The sequence below is a fragment of the Mercenaria mercenaria genome, chromosome 4, assembly GCF_021730395.1.
Source record: "Mercenaria mercenaria strain notata chromosome 4, MADL_Memer_1, whole genome shotgun sequence".
NCBI lineage: Eukaryota > Metazoa > Mollusca > Bivalvia > Venerida > Veneridae > Mercenaria > Mercenaria mercenaria.
Genome location: NC_069364.1, coordinates 17,775,949 through 17,791,163, shown reverse-complemented (window position 1 = coordinate 17,791,163; position 15,215 = coordinate 17,775,949). Strand labels below are relative to the sequence as shown.

The following is a 15,215-nucleotide window of genomic DNA, read 5'->3' as shown; positions in this document are numbered from 1 at the left end:
AAGGTAACACATTTTTTGGTATTGAAGCATTTTTTCAATGTTATAAGAGGAAGTGTAAAAAGTGGTGTATTATGGGATATGATGTCCTTGTTAAATTTTTAATGATTCGTTAAAATGTTTAACGTTTCGTTAAATGATTTAACGCTTCGTTAGCTAACAAAAATTTTAACAGAACTTTCAACAACTGAAAATTTAACATTTCGTTAGCTAACGTAATAATCAAAATTTAACGACCGTTAACTTAACGATTCGTTAAATTTAACGAAAGTTTTGAACAACTGGGCCAATATGTACTTTCTCTGTCCTACGGAAAGCCTTCTCTAATGATAAAAGAAATAAAAGATTATTAGAGTTTAATGCTTGCTATTCATTTGTTGCAATTGCGTTGTAATTACAAACACATGGTACATTTAAGTCAGATATCTTTTACCGCTATTATTTAAGAAGCACAAGAGTCGTATTTTGCATTATAAACATGATAAAGACACTGCGATTAGCATCGTCTTAAAGAGAATATAGCTTTTCATACACTTCAGTACATGGTAGGAACTCTTATTGTGGGGAAGTCAAACATTAAAAAAAAATTGAAATATATAATGGCTTGAAAAAGGTATTTGTGAATGAAGATCAGTTCACTTTCTGCACAATAAATTAGGAGATATACACTGGAAGAATATTGCTATATTACAAAGTGCAGAACGTCAGATTAAGGCCGTTGTATCACGTGTTTGCCGTCTTGTTTCTATTCATGCACCGCTGTATTTTGCCATGCGGCAAACAAATAAATTTCAAGTATTTATGCACATATCTAATAAAACTATGTCGATGTCTGTTATGGGTAAGAAATCTTATTTTTTCAGACATGTATTATTGGTCTTTTTACGATATATTGAATACGACTGTCTACTCCTGTCGAATTTATGTTGCCGATTGTATTACGGAAAGACAACAGAAATTAATGTATGAAACCTGCATGCATTTTCATCACCGTTCATGAACAGGTTCAATCAGACTGAGCATGCAACATTTATATTTTTCATGTTGGCATTTGGAGTTTACATCTTTTAAAAACTGCATGCGTTTCAACTACCCTCCATGAACAGGCTCAATAAATTCGGAATTTCAGTATTTTGCAAAATACCTTATATAGTATGCACTTGTTTCAAATGAGTAACCGGAAAAATAGGTACAATAATTTATCCTGCTGATGTTATCGACTTTCAAGTCATCTTATAACTATGCAAATTTTGTACACATGTTTTAACAGAGTCAAGTTAGTTCTATTTTCGATTGCCGTAGATACAAACTTATTTCTAAGTGGTTTGCAATATTTAATCCGTGCTTTTAGGAATTACCTTAATGGTCTATCAAGTCAAATTATTGAGGCGATTCTCATGAAAGTGTTATAATTGTAACACCACGGGACATATGTCTAGGAACTGTTTCTTAATGAAATAGGATACAGGCCGCAGTGTCTTCTCTGAAACAGGTGCCTATATTAAAACATGTAATAGATTTCAAGTTTTAAATAATCTATGTTCATTATGTTCTGCTAATGTACAGATCTGCACCTGCAATTCTTTATCTTCAGATATTTTTACGGAATCTAAGAAATCTTAACCTGTTGAATAACGTACCAAAAACTCTATTGCATAATAATGTCAATAATTAAAATACCACAAACAGTTCTGAAAAGTACTCTAAATATTGGCCATCTAAACGTTCAATGTCTAAATAATGAAATACGTCTTTTGCTAAATTCACCTGAGAACAAAATTGATATATTTGGCATTTCAGAGACTAAATTAAAAGATGATGGTCGGATACTACAATTAAAGTAGAAGGATACAATGATCCTTTTAGAAAAGATAACGATACGCGAAATGGTGGTGGTGGCATAATTGTTTATGTAAAGAATCATATTGATGTAAAGCGTAGACACGATCTTGAAACAAGTGAAATTGAATCAGTTGTACTTGAGATACGTTTAAGAAAATGCAAACCACTTATTGTTTGTCAAATGTATCGCCATCGTTCTGAAAAAGTTGAGTGGAAAGATAATTTTGAAAATTTTATAGATAACATTTATGAAGAAGATAAAGAAATTTTTATCCTAGGTGATATTAACCGTATTTTATTGATTGAAAATATTAAAAATGAATGGTCAGACTATATAAATTCATTAGGATTAGAACAATTAGTTCAAGACCCTGCTAAAGTAACGGGAAATAGTAGCACACTTATTGACCATATATATACAAACATTCCGCAAAACGTAACATCAATTGATATACCTAAAATCGGAATCAGCGATCATTTTCCAGTTTTCAGCAATCGGAGACTTCATGAAAATTTAAAGTCTGCTACACACGAAACAATCACTTTCCGAAATTTCAAAAAATTTAATGAAAAAACAATTTTTGTAATGATCTTCTAGAAAAAAATTGGGATGTAATAAACGACTGCAACAATATTGACAGTATGGTAGAAAAATGGAATACTTTGTATTTAAATGTCATTGATAAATTTTCGCCGACTCAAACAAAGAGAGTAAAACGTAAATATCAGCCAGATTGGTTCTCTTCAGAAATTTCACAAGCGATACGGGACCGCGATTCATTATCACATGACAAAACATCGCCCTTATATAAAGAGAAACGAAATAGGGTTTTAACATCAATCAGACGGCATAGGAAGCAATCGTACGAAAACAGGATTAAAGAAGGGGAAAAAGATCCTAAAACTATTTGGAAAAATTTTAAAGAATTTGGAACAAGCGAAAACGGTCATGATAAAGTAGGGATTGAAAAAAATAACCGTTGATAACAAAATCATAACAAATAAACAGGAAATAGCGAATAACTTTAATGATTACTTCTCTACGATCGCTGAAAAATTAAAAGACCCAGTGCCTTTGTCGGATTTTTCACATATCAAAGCCTTTGTAGATTCTAAAGTTCCTTTAGAAAATTTCTTCTCAATTCCACTGATATCTGAATTTCAAGTTCAAAAGTATTTATCTAATCTTGATGTGTCAAAATCAACAGGAATTGATAATATAGGACCAAAATTGTTGAAAATTTCATCTCCATTTATAGCGCGTAGTCTGACATCTATCATAAATTGTAGTATTTTAAACGCAACATTTCCAATTGTGTGGAAAAACGCTAAAGTAAAAAATCCTTTACATAAAGCTGGAGATCAAGATAATGTAAATAACTACAGACCAATTTCAATTTTACCCACCCTGCCAAAACTAATTGAAAAACATGTACACGATTCTCTTATGTCTCATTTATCAAATTTCAATCTTTCGCACGAAAAACAAAGTGGATTTCAACAGATTCAACAGAAACTGCACTTGCAGTAATGATTGATTCATAGCTAAAATCTATAAACGATGGCTATTTAGTAGGGGCCGTAATGATAGACTTCCGAAAAGCATTTGATCTAGTGGATCACAATGTTCTTTTTAAATAAAATGGGAACTCTATAAATGTCATAAGTCATGTATCAATTGGTTTAAATCATATTTATCTGACCGCCATCTGTTAGTACTAGTCGACAACTCCTTATCAAGTAGTTGTAATAAGGTTACATGCGGCGTACCACAGGGATCTATTTTAGGGCCTCTATTATTTCTATTATTTATTAACGACTTGCCACTTACGGTAGGAAATTTAGTTTCATCAACAGATCTGTATGCCGACGACACAACTTTCTATGATATATACAAAATGACAAATTAACTGTTTAACAAGCAAATCTAAATTCCGCACTGTCCATTTTAGATATTTGGTGCAAGGAAAATGGCTTGCAGCTCAATACCGAGAACACAAAAGTGATGTTTATAACAACGCAAAAAAAGCGCCGAATTCTTGAAAACAGCGAATTAAATGTTTTCTATAAAAGCACAATGCTACAACAAAGTCAGAATGAAAAACTCCTTGGCATTTGCGTACAACAGGATCTTAAATGGGATTTGCACGTTAACGTTATATGTAAAAAGATATCCTCTTACATATGGTTACTCTCTAGGATAAAGGAATTTTTAAATATAGAATATAGAATCTTATTTTATAAAGCTTATATTCAACCGCATATAGATTATTGCTCAATAGTATGGGGAAGCGCAGTTAATAAAAATATACAGAAAATTATAAGATTGTAAAAACGTGCATGTAGGATAATATTAGGATTAAATTACTCGGACTTCAATCAAGCTCTCAATTTCCTCAACATACAACGTTTTGATCAGCGTCTCTTTTACCAGAAAGCATATTTCATGTTTAAAATCGCAAATAGTCTATTACCAAACTATCTATGTGAAATGTACAAACAAAACGAAAGTACAAATGACACGTCTTTGACATTACGGTCAAACACGAACAAATTTTTTTATATACTTAAAACACAATCAGAACTTTTCAAAAATAGTTTACTTTATTCAGGTCCAATTGTTTGGAATATTTACCTATCGATGTAAAATCGTCTAGCTCACTACAGTGTTTTAAATCAAAATGAAGCAAATGGATGACTATGTCATAAAAATGTAAAAGTGATTTCGAAATTCAGATGTTTTGATATTTGTTTGTATTTTTATTTCATGTGGTACTTATGATAATATTGGTTGTTGTTGAACTATATGTGTATATATCTGTGTTATAAGAGGGCCTCATGGAAGATTAGCGTCAGCTAAATGAGTTACCCTCCATAAATAAAGAATTTACTTCCTTACTTTACTTACCAGATGCACATTTTTGGTGGATTATTGCAAGGTCAAATGTTGAAGTATGTCTTCAGAATTGCAATACTAACATTTCCCTAAGATTAACTGCATCCTGGTCTTCTTTGTCTGTATATATTCATTAAACTGTTTTATCTTTAGCGCTCTAATTGATTTGCTTGCAAGTAAGTGCTCGGTAACAGATAATTTGCGCACGCATTCTTCGATAATATATGCATCTGAGACAGATGCTTTTCTTTTATCCAGCCCTTTTATTAAAATTCTGATACGACTGATCTTGTTGATTTAATCAATTTGTCATGCAGTTGTTAAGATGCTTCAGGGAACTTGGAGAATGACCTCAGTTAAACGGCAAGACATTTTAATGCATGCGTTAAATCGCTTGATATTTTATATTGAATTCCGTTTAGTTGAAAGTGTTTTTTTTATAATTCATTAAAACGACGTATAGTACGTTAGCTTTAGTACGACATTTTTTACTAGCTGTAGTAGTCAAAATTCTATGCGTGTGTCCAAAAGAATTTGTATCACCTGATTTGCATATCGAAAATTGCTTGTTCCGACGCCCGAGTTTCTAATGTAAAACAATGAAATAATCTTTGTTGAAAAACAATGAATCGATTATTTACAACAGACTTCAACATTCTCTGTCGACTTATAAATCCGCTATTGTTTTTCTTTTCATTAGCACTTGATACTGTCCAGTCGAAATTATGCAAATGGCGCCTAGAATTCCAGAACTTGAAAATACAGAATATCAATTCTTTATATATAGCACTTGGAAGTAAACTCTGAAATATTCAACCTGATGTTCCTTTGCAAGTAGCTGTTATCTTTGAAATAAAATGCTAAAGGAATCGAATGATTTCACAGTGTGTGCTATGTTTTTCATTAGAATGTTGTCGAAACAATTTTATCATGAAGAATCATCTGAAGATACATATTGTTTTTTTGTTGTTTTTTTTTTATTTTGTATGCAAATTCAAATTGATTGCGTGCATTTAACCTCATAAGACTTGCTAAAACGCAGGTGATTTTTGTGTGTTCCATTCATAAGTTCATCGGGGCCAGTCCAGTTAGACATCTTTCTAGTACAGTTGTTTTGTCTACAGTCTTCTTCTACAAGGCTGGCTTTCAAAATAAAAAGCCGGATCGCTTGTGTTTTTTATTTGTGTGTGTGAGATGAGAAGAAACAGAATCGCCATTGATCCATTTCTGACCATTGCACAATTTTTATTCATAAATAACGGCGGTGAATTATGGAGGAAAATATGTTCTCTGAAATACTTTTTTTTCATAAGCCGTTCGCCTTTCATGTTTCATTGTGTTGCGTCGACGTTTTTTTTTTCAACTGAGATAAGAAAGTGTAGGCCATGCGCTTCCTGTTTTGGTAAACGTTTAACGTTCATGTTGGCTTTCGTAAAACCTTTTGTAATACCGTTTGTTTCTAGAAGACATTAGTTGATAGTAGCAAGCCGACGACAGCTAGAAAAAAAACAACGTTTTTTGACTTATTTCAATACGTGACTGACTTGTGAGCTGTGATATTTAGCCAAGAAAAATTGTCTATTTGACAAGCGAAATGAAAATGCATTTTTAAGAAAAATGACTACACAAAAAGTCATTTATCTTTGTGTACAAGTCACAAAGTAACGAAGCAATTGTATACAATTGTATATATGATGATAAAAAGTGCTTTAAAAGTTCTGCTTTTTTAGATTTTGTAAATGTTGTTAGTACATATATATTAAATGAGCCGGGGTTGATTCAATGTAAAGCAAAATTCCATTGTTTCACCCAGATTGTATCGCAGTAACTAACGTGGTTTCAGTTAGAGATGATAAGCTTATGTGCATGTACATTGTATATAGTTACAAGTAAGGCCCAATTTTAAGAAAATATATCCTGCAGAAAGATATTATGTAATCTAAGCAATATGTCAGTTTAGAAGTTGATATGCCAGAAGCTTCTGATAAAGGTTTTTATGTCTGAATAGATTAAATCAATCTGTCTGCCATTTTTGCCTGCGTTGTATGCTTCAGAAGGATCCGTCTTATATATGTTAATTAACAATAATAAAAACGTATGAAGACTTTCCATATTATGACACAGTGCATATGTTCAACGTATCTATATAAAAGAGTTCTTCTTATACTGCTGTCATGGGTTTTAAAGGGTAGCACATTTCCTAACTTCCCATGAACAGACTAAGTAAAACTGAGACTGTTATTAGTTTGCTTGGTTGTGTTTCTAAATTCCAAATGATATTCTTATATATTTTATTGATTTTCTTTTACTAGTATATCTTCTGAAGTTGCGTTTGTTTTCTTGGTGTAAATGTAATGAAGGGCGAGTTCTTTATTATTGTGACTGACGTTTATATAAAGATTACCATCATTCTCCAATATTTAGAATATTCTTCTATGGTGGCATACCCTTTAGACCAGAACAATGTTAAAAGGCAGCTAGTTTCAGAAAATAAAACATTTAATGAATCGCTTACTTCAATGCGATTATAGGTTATCTTGCAAATATTTTAGATAACGATTTTAAATCTGTTTTCTCAATGTCTTAGGAAGAAGCATTGATACCTACATAAACGAGAAAAAACTATTGTTACCGTAAAGGTGTCTTACCCTTCACTATCATTTACAACTCAAGCTTACTTAACATTGGTAACATTTTAAATACACATTTTGTACTTTTAAGACTGTCTACCAATAACAATGCGAACAAATACGAAAAATATTGGATACAAAGTTTACGTTACAAAGACGTCGCTGACGTTGACCGCTATGCAAACCCCTTACTTACTTATAAATGATCAGACAGCAAATATTACATTTTAAGCAGATACATTATTTTTTGAAATGATAAAAGTTAAAGACGTCTATATTGGAAATTGTTGCAAAATGGCTACAGTAATAATATATAGAAATTAAGATATAGTATTCTTTCTTTTCAGATAATGGAAATATTAGATCCCTTACATAAAGATGGCAACACAATGTTCAGTGTTATCTTAATCGTCATCATTACGAAAATTCTGGGTAAGTGATACACGTTGAACACGTACAGTTCTACTGCCAAGCCAATCTCTATTTTTGCCATATTTTTATACTTATAAGACAGCCACACAGGAGCTACTAGTATTTGAACTAAACATAGCAAAATATCAATTTTATGCAAAGTTGTAACTCAGAAAGTTGTGTCTCTGATTGGTTTTTAAAAATTAACTGTCAGCAATAACTTACCATTTAACTTCTGTAAAACAATCGTAGAAAAGAATATCTAAGTCAGAAAATTATTCTAGTCGATTTTGTAGTCATTTCACAACGCTAATCTCTTATATATTAAGTGATGTATTGACAAAGCATCTTTTTGGTTTTTGTCAAATGAAGTGCTTCATTAAAATATGTTTAGGGTTGGCAGTAGCATAAATACGTCAAGGATCTGTTATACTGTGAATAAGTTCGTTTTTGTATGTAGGAAAGCATACTATGCGAACAAATGAATTATGCTTTTGTTCTTTTGTTCACACAAATGCAGAGAAATGACAACGGTTCTTGATTATTATGTATTTGAAGAGTTATGATTAAAATACTGTGTCATTTGTCAGACAAAGTCTGCCAGAAACACTTGTTTTCACACGACGTATGTCTGAGTAACATATTTCCATAGAGGCATACGATATTTCCTGTTTGATTAAACACATCTTGAGACCCTTACTCTTACAACATGGTATAATTGAAATATGTAAGCATAAAATGAAATATTGTATAATCTTATTGCTTTCGTGTTTAAGCGTGCAGTCACCCATGCTAATATTGAATTATAGGCACTTAAGGCGTATGTTCCTTTTAGAGGTGAAATGTTACATTTTTCAGTATTGAACAATACAGCTTAGGGTAGCGTTTGCTTTATACTAGAAACTGAAACTGAAACGGATTAATTTGATTAAACGCCTGTTTGATGATTTTGCTCTAAGACCTTTGTTCAAACGAATGCAGAGAAATGAGAACGGGTCTTGATTATTATGTATTTGGAGAGTACCTCTTCACATGAACACTGCTGCCTATATTTAAGATATTTTCTTTGTTTGGTTATGTGTTTGTCCATAAGCAAGAATCTTTGCTCAATATATTCAAATTGAATTTGCTTACTTTCAATCGTTATACTTGTATTCAATGATTACATACAAAACAGGAATATTTTTCCTATGCAATGGCGTGAAGTCCCGCTGCTCTATGAAAGACTGTTCAGGATTATTCCTTTATTATAAAATCTATAAGAAGATCGTTCGGAAGTTTTGACCATCAAATATAAGCGTAGGAAATCAGTTAAAACCTCAGCAGCTGCAAAGCTGGGTCTTGTAACAGGGCAATAAACATCATTATTTTGTAGTATTCTGAACTTATTTTTCATTAAGTATAACGCATTTCTTCTCACCATGTATCTGTGGATTATTTTTTCCATTCTTTTGCGTTACTGGATTTTTACTAAAATACATAAGATATTTGCTAGAATATTCAATATTGTTTTTATATTCAGACCAGTACTGCCATTTTAATAAATTCTAATTTTCAATGTGGCAAATGACGCTAATTCAATGGATAGACTGACCTTGTGCACTCAATACAGGGAGTTTGGGCTTCTTCATTTTGCCTGTAAACAAAATGTTCAAATTATTCAATGTCAAATAGTCAGTAGTGTTTAAGAGTTTTATTTTGGCGGAGTTTGATCTTTAGCGCAAAAGTTAATCATCGACAAAAAATCAAATTTTGAAAACTGCAGAATAAAGTATCCGCCAAATAAAGGACGTATTCAGTAGAACCAAGAATTGATTACCCTTCACCTCTGTCTCCAATGCTAGATCAATTTTAGATTGATAACGTTGCATTATTTCTTTATACGTAATTTCTTACGTGAAATGTCTCTGTTTAGTTTCCGAAATAGAAGTCCGAATGTTGGAGAAACAAAATTCATTAACGAAAATCGTTACGTAAAGGGGTAATAAAATAAAGTCTGGAACATCATTTCCTAAGGTTAAGTAGTAAATGCATGGAATTTCTTACAAATTTGCGTGAATCGTATTTTTTTTTGGCTAATCTCCATGGGTAAATATGATTTTATGTTAAAAAAGAAAAGTATTTTTGATGTCAAAAAATGGGTTAAGGTCTTTCTCCCCCTCTAACCGTCTTCAGTTTTTTATAATGTTTGCGTTGTAATAACAATAGTAACAATATGTCTTTTCGATATATATTTGAAGTGTCTACCATATATTTATTTTGGGTAGTCTACTTTACAGTGTGTGGCTCTGATTGTATTTGCTTTCTGCATTTCTTTCAATAATTTCTTGTAGTTTTACACAAAACTTTACATTCATCACAGTTTTACATATACATGTACTTGGATCAAGTCCCGCTTTTTGATGCGCGAAAAACTAATATGAGCCATGTCATGAGAAAACCAACATAGTGGCATCCGCGCAGTCTGGTCAGGATCCTTGCTGTTCGCTAACAGTTTCTGTAATTGCTATAGGCTCTGAAAGCGAACAGCATGGATCCTGACCAGACTGCGCGGATGTTGGTCGCAAACCCACTATTTTGGTTTTCTCATGGCACGGCTCATATAGTTTGTATTATCAATCCCAGATACAAACCCATATATTTATTGTATACAGAGACAGACTTGCTTAAACAAAATCCTCTAAGTTTATAGGAATGTGCATAAACAAAGTCGTCTGTGTGTCTTCATATTCCTCAATAATTCATTTCTAACAATTATGGACTTATACTACTGCGTTCGGTTAATATTCCATTTTATATGACATATTCTAAAGTAATAAACAGTGCTTCGTCACGCTGATATGTTTCGTTTTAATTGATTCTGTACAAACATCTTCAGCACCAGACATGTCATAGATCGCACAAAGTTGACAATGGGCATATCTCGCAGTCAGTTTTTTATTTCCTCCTAGAGAAGCTCATTTGTGAACAAAGTAATTAATTCCTCTGTAGGCGTCAGAAGCTTTAAAAACAAAGTTAATTTCAACTGGATTAATGACGTCATTCTCAAGCAATTGGCATTCGCATTTGATTTCGACAGGCCATTAAAGAGAGATAAACAATACATAAAGGAAAACTTTCTATATAATAATGACTGTTTTTGTTTCTTGTTTACTTGTTTGTAAGAAATTAGAATGGAACACCTTGAACATTATTTATAAAAACTGAAATGATAAAATATATTTTGTTGTGCAAGATACGATCTTTTATTGTATTTTAAGTTAATATATAAAAACAGTATCTATATACTAGACAATTAATATGTGCATACCTTTTCCTACATTAACTCTTAATAGCAATGCACATGTGTACACATAACGTAAGTAAGTAGACAATATTGTACACATTTTTTATATTTAAATATTCTCAATTTAAATTGCATTATTGCAAAGAATTGGTACACCTAAAATGCAACTTTGCAATATCAATTACATGTACAAACATTAATTTCACCATTCCATTCCATTCACAGCAGGTAGCTAAAAAGATATTTTACTTGTCTGGATATTCTAACACTTCCAGGCAATCAAATACCTGCTCTAAATGAACAAATTTTGCAAAAATATCTGAGGAAGATACAGGATAATTTTAAGGATCTTTTACTTTGGCAGAACTTACCACAAATATATATATATTCTTCAAACTCTTCAAACAATTTAATAGTATCTTTTAATCATATGGTAATTGCATGCATCTGCAAAGCAAACATCTGACATGACTTGCGATTAATAGTGTTAGGGAACCTATTGTTCGTTTTTCTTAAAAAGCAATAACTTAAACTGTAAATAGGCTTATAAGTGTCACAGATGTGTCATGTACAACACCCAGATCCTAGTCTTAAGGTCAAAGTTCGATAGAGTTTTTTCTGCGGGTCCATAACACAAATGTTTCCCAGAAAAAAAAATGGCCATGCTCAAAACACAGACCCCTAGCTCAAAGTTCAACAATCTGGTTTAAAGTCAATCTGGTAATCCGGTTTAAAGTCAATCTGTTTTTCCCTGTCCGGATCATAACACATAGGTTATAAAAAATCCACCGAACATTTACCCAGATATTACATATCAGTTACTACTTCCATTTAATTGAAGCTGTAGGAGTTCATTAAAATGACTATACAGTATATAATTTATAATAAAAAGTAGGTTTTATTAAATAAATGTCTGTTACTTCCAGTGTGAGTTTTGATGAACATGATTTTGCTGTTTATGCTAACAATAAATGAAGCAAGATTGTTTCTTTCGGAAATGTGCTTCTTATATTTGGCGCTGCATGCATAATGAAGCCAACACGTGCTGGTTCATGATTTCACTGATAAATGCTTAAAGCTAATTACATTTGAATTGCAAATTTAGATATATTAGAAAATGTTATTTGTGGTGTTTTATTCTCTAAGTTCAAATATTAACATACAACAAATTACATACAGAAGACTGTATAACGCAGTCAAGTATCGCAAGCACTGTGATTGAAGCTTGAAGTTCGTAAGTTGGGATTATGTCAGTGACTTTCTTTTCGTCTTTCCTAAAGTTAAAATGAGTAATAGTTTTGAAAATGAAATTCGCTTTTGCTCACGCAGTTGCCGTGTTTATACTTGTAAACAAACAAATCTGTTATGCACTCCAATGTATTTTCGGAAAATGTTTTGATGAAATGTATTTTAGATTAAGATAGTATGTATTGTTGTGTCCTTTTTTAACAAAAAATATAATATTAATTCAGGAAGAAACGTTCGTTTTCAAACGTACATGTTCAGGTACCTCACTAAAGAACTCAGTTATGTAGATACACCTCTACGTCAACAAGTATGTCTAAATAATTTAATAGGCCTGTAAATGATCCAAATACTCTGCGTTGTCAATGATGCGTAAATATAGAAACGTATGCTCAGTGTTATTGACATGGAACTGTAAAACTGATGGAGGAGAATGTCGTAAGATGCAGTAGGGGGCATTAGAACCATTGCTACATCAGTCTTTATTGATCATTATCGAATGCAGCCGCTTTCTCTGATGAATTATGTAAAGGAAGAAACAGTCTGGAATGTAAAGAATACATATGATTGTATCTATATATATTTTCATTTGCTATATTATTAAAACGAAATTTTTGATAATAATCAAACTAGATGTCTGATTTCATGTGCTCAGGGTCACAGATGCACTTTTTTTCCTTTTACCTCTTTGATGTGTTTAGTAAACAATCACAAACGTAAGAAGATACATTGGAAGAATATAACGCTACTCAGCAAATAGTGGTAGATAAGAAAGAGTAACTTGTATACTCTCTCTCTCTCTCTCTCTCTTTGTTTTTGCAAAGCATATTTTAGAAGAAAAGAATGTTACGTCACGTCAATATTTCAATTAATCTCCAGTCCTTGATCACTGGTAACAGCGGGTTGAACAGAATACACTCTTTTTCGTTTGGTAAATTCCTGGAGCTGTGATTTTCGGTTAAACATGATAATAAAAAGAAAGAAAAAAGAAAAACACCGACCTGCTCGAGTGAAATGGGATATTGTCAACATTCGAAGAAAAGTAACACTCTCAACAGTCTCTGCTGACGTCTCGAGTGTTATTACTTTTTTATATCGCACGCGTTGGCCTGATTTTTATACATAAGATAATAAAGCTCAATGAAATATCATAGGGAAATGAATATTAATAAAACACCCTAAGTACACACGTAATGTAAAATTTCCATTTTTATTTTAAACACTTCATTTCGAACACTATTAATCTGTAATAATTGTTTTGAATGCCATCTGGTCGCTCCAAAAACACTGTACCAACCATTTTGCGTTCTAATGAATCCTTTCTAAATCGAATGAACCCTTCCTATTAACGTTTTTACTATGTTTCGCATCTTAACGCTAACATGTTTGTTTGTTACAAGTACCTATCTCGGAATATATATCATTCATTATTATATGTTATTAGTTGATAATATCCCATGTCACTCTCGCTGGCCTCAGTTACTTATATATATCATTACTCGAAAACCAGCCCTATTGTTCTACATGAAATAAATGTGAAGATGAAACAAATCATTTGTCATACATCTTAACTCGAAAACCACCAACTTTAATAATACATGAATTCACGTCTAATCTTTGATTTATATTTTCTATTATTCATATATTGATGTTTATGACAATACTGTCTGCAATGGTCCAAATTTTTTCTAAAAGTATTTTAAATTACATGTTTTTCTTAAATATTTTTATCACTAGGAACCATGTGTACTTACTATTGTAGAGATGGCAACTAAAAAAATTTAAATTCATCTTTACAGTTTTTTTCAGTGTCAAATGATAGCTAATGCACCAGTTGACTAGATATATTTATGTTTTTCCTGCTTTCTATGTAAAAATAGAAATATTTGAACAGATATTTAAAAAATGACCTTCTAAAAATATCTGAAGCAAAATGGACAACTCTTGTATTGTTGTATTGACAGGTTTCTACTGATTATAGGATTTCCCCAAAGTAGATTCAATAGAGTGTAGTGTAAGTTTAATCTACTTTCAACACTTTTAAAGAGCATATACTGACTTTTCTTTTAACTTGTCTTTTAATAAATTCCAAAACCAAGACTAGGCAAGAGTCTTAAACTCATGAAAACATTCTGAGTGAAAGAAAATGGCATGCTCTTTATTATAAGCTTATTACCCACTTACCTTGTTTACAACAATAAATAAAACACCTTAAAGTGTGTTTAAGGTAGTAGACCTGCAATGAAAATCGTCAAATTATGTAATCTCCTTATGCTTTTTTCAGCATTTACTCGTTTTTCATGGAAAGTAATGGTCGTGTTAAGCTATAGTTAAGCCGAGAGAATATCGAATCGCTTATATATACATAATTACACGGAAATTGCAGAGTCATTACCCAGCCACTACCTTAAAATGTTGTGATTACATTTGATAACAGTGACTTTTTGTGTTACATTATTTGCAGCAAAGTACTCCTGAACAGTCAGAGAAATGCTTCAAAATGAGTTAAGTATAAGAAATTCTTTCAAAATGATTAATTGAAATGATGAATATAAAAACAGTGTACTTAGGTTGTTACACATTATTATATGATTCCAGTTTAACTTTTTAATCCCCCGCTTCCGTTCGTCCTTCCGTCTGTCCGTAACACTTTCGTGTCCGCTCCATATCTCCTAAACCCCTTGATGGATTTTAATGAAACTTGGGTCAAATGATCACCTCATAAGATGATGTGCAGAACTTGTCGACTCAAGGTCAAAGTCACAACTCAAGGTAAAAGGTTTTAGCTTTCCATTTTGTGTCCGCTCTATATCTCCTAAACCCCTTGAAGGAATTTTATAAAACTTGGGTCAAATGCTCACCTCATCAAGTCGATGTGCATAACTTATGAGTCAGCCATGCCGGCTCA

The 15,215-nt window shown here is 32.0% G+C and overlaps 1 protein-coding gene across 1 annotated transcript in view; it reads left to right on the top strand.

Annotated features, from left to right (window-relative positions):
- Positions 1-7,712: 7,712 nt before the first annotated feature.
- Positions 7,713-15,215, top strand: part of LOC123551089 (zwei Ig domain protein zig-8-like) — a 242,932-nt gene continuing 235,429 nt past the window's right edge. The window contains exon 1 of the mRNA XM_045339777.2: positions 7,713-7,797. The gene's annotated coding sequence lies outside the window, so the exon portion shown is untranslated. The remainder of the gene's footprint in view (positions 7,798-15,215) is intronic.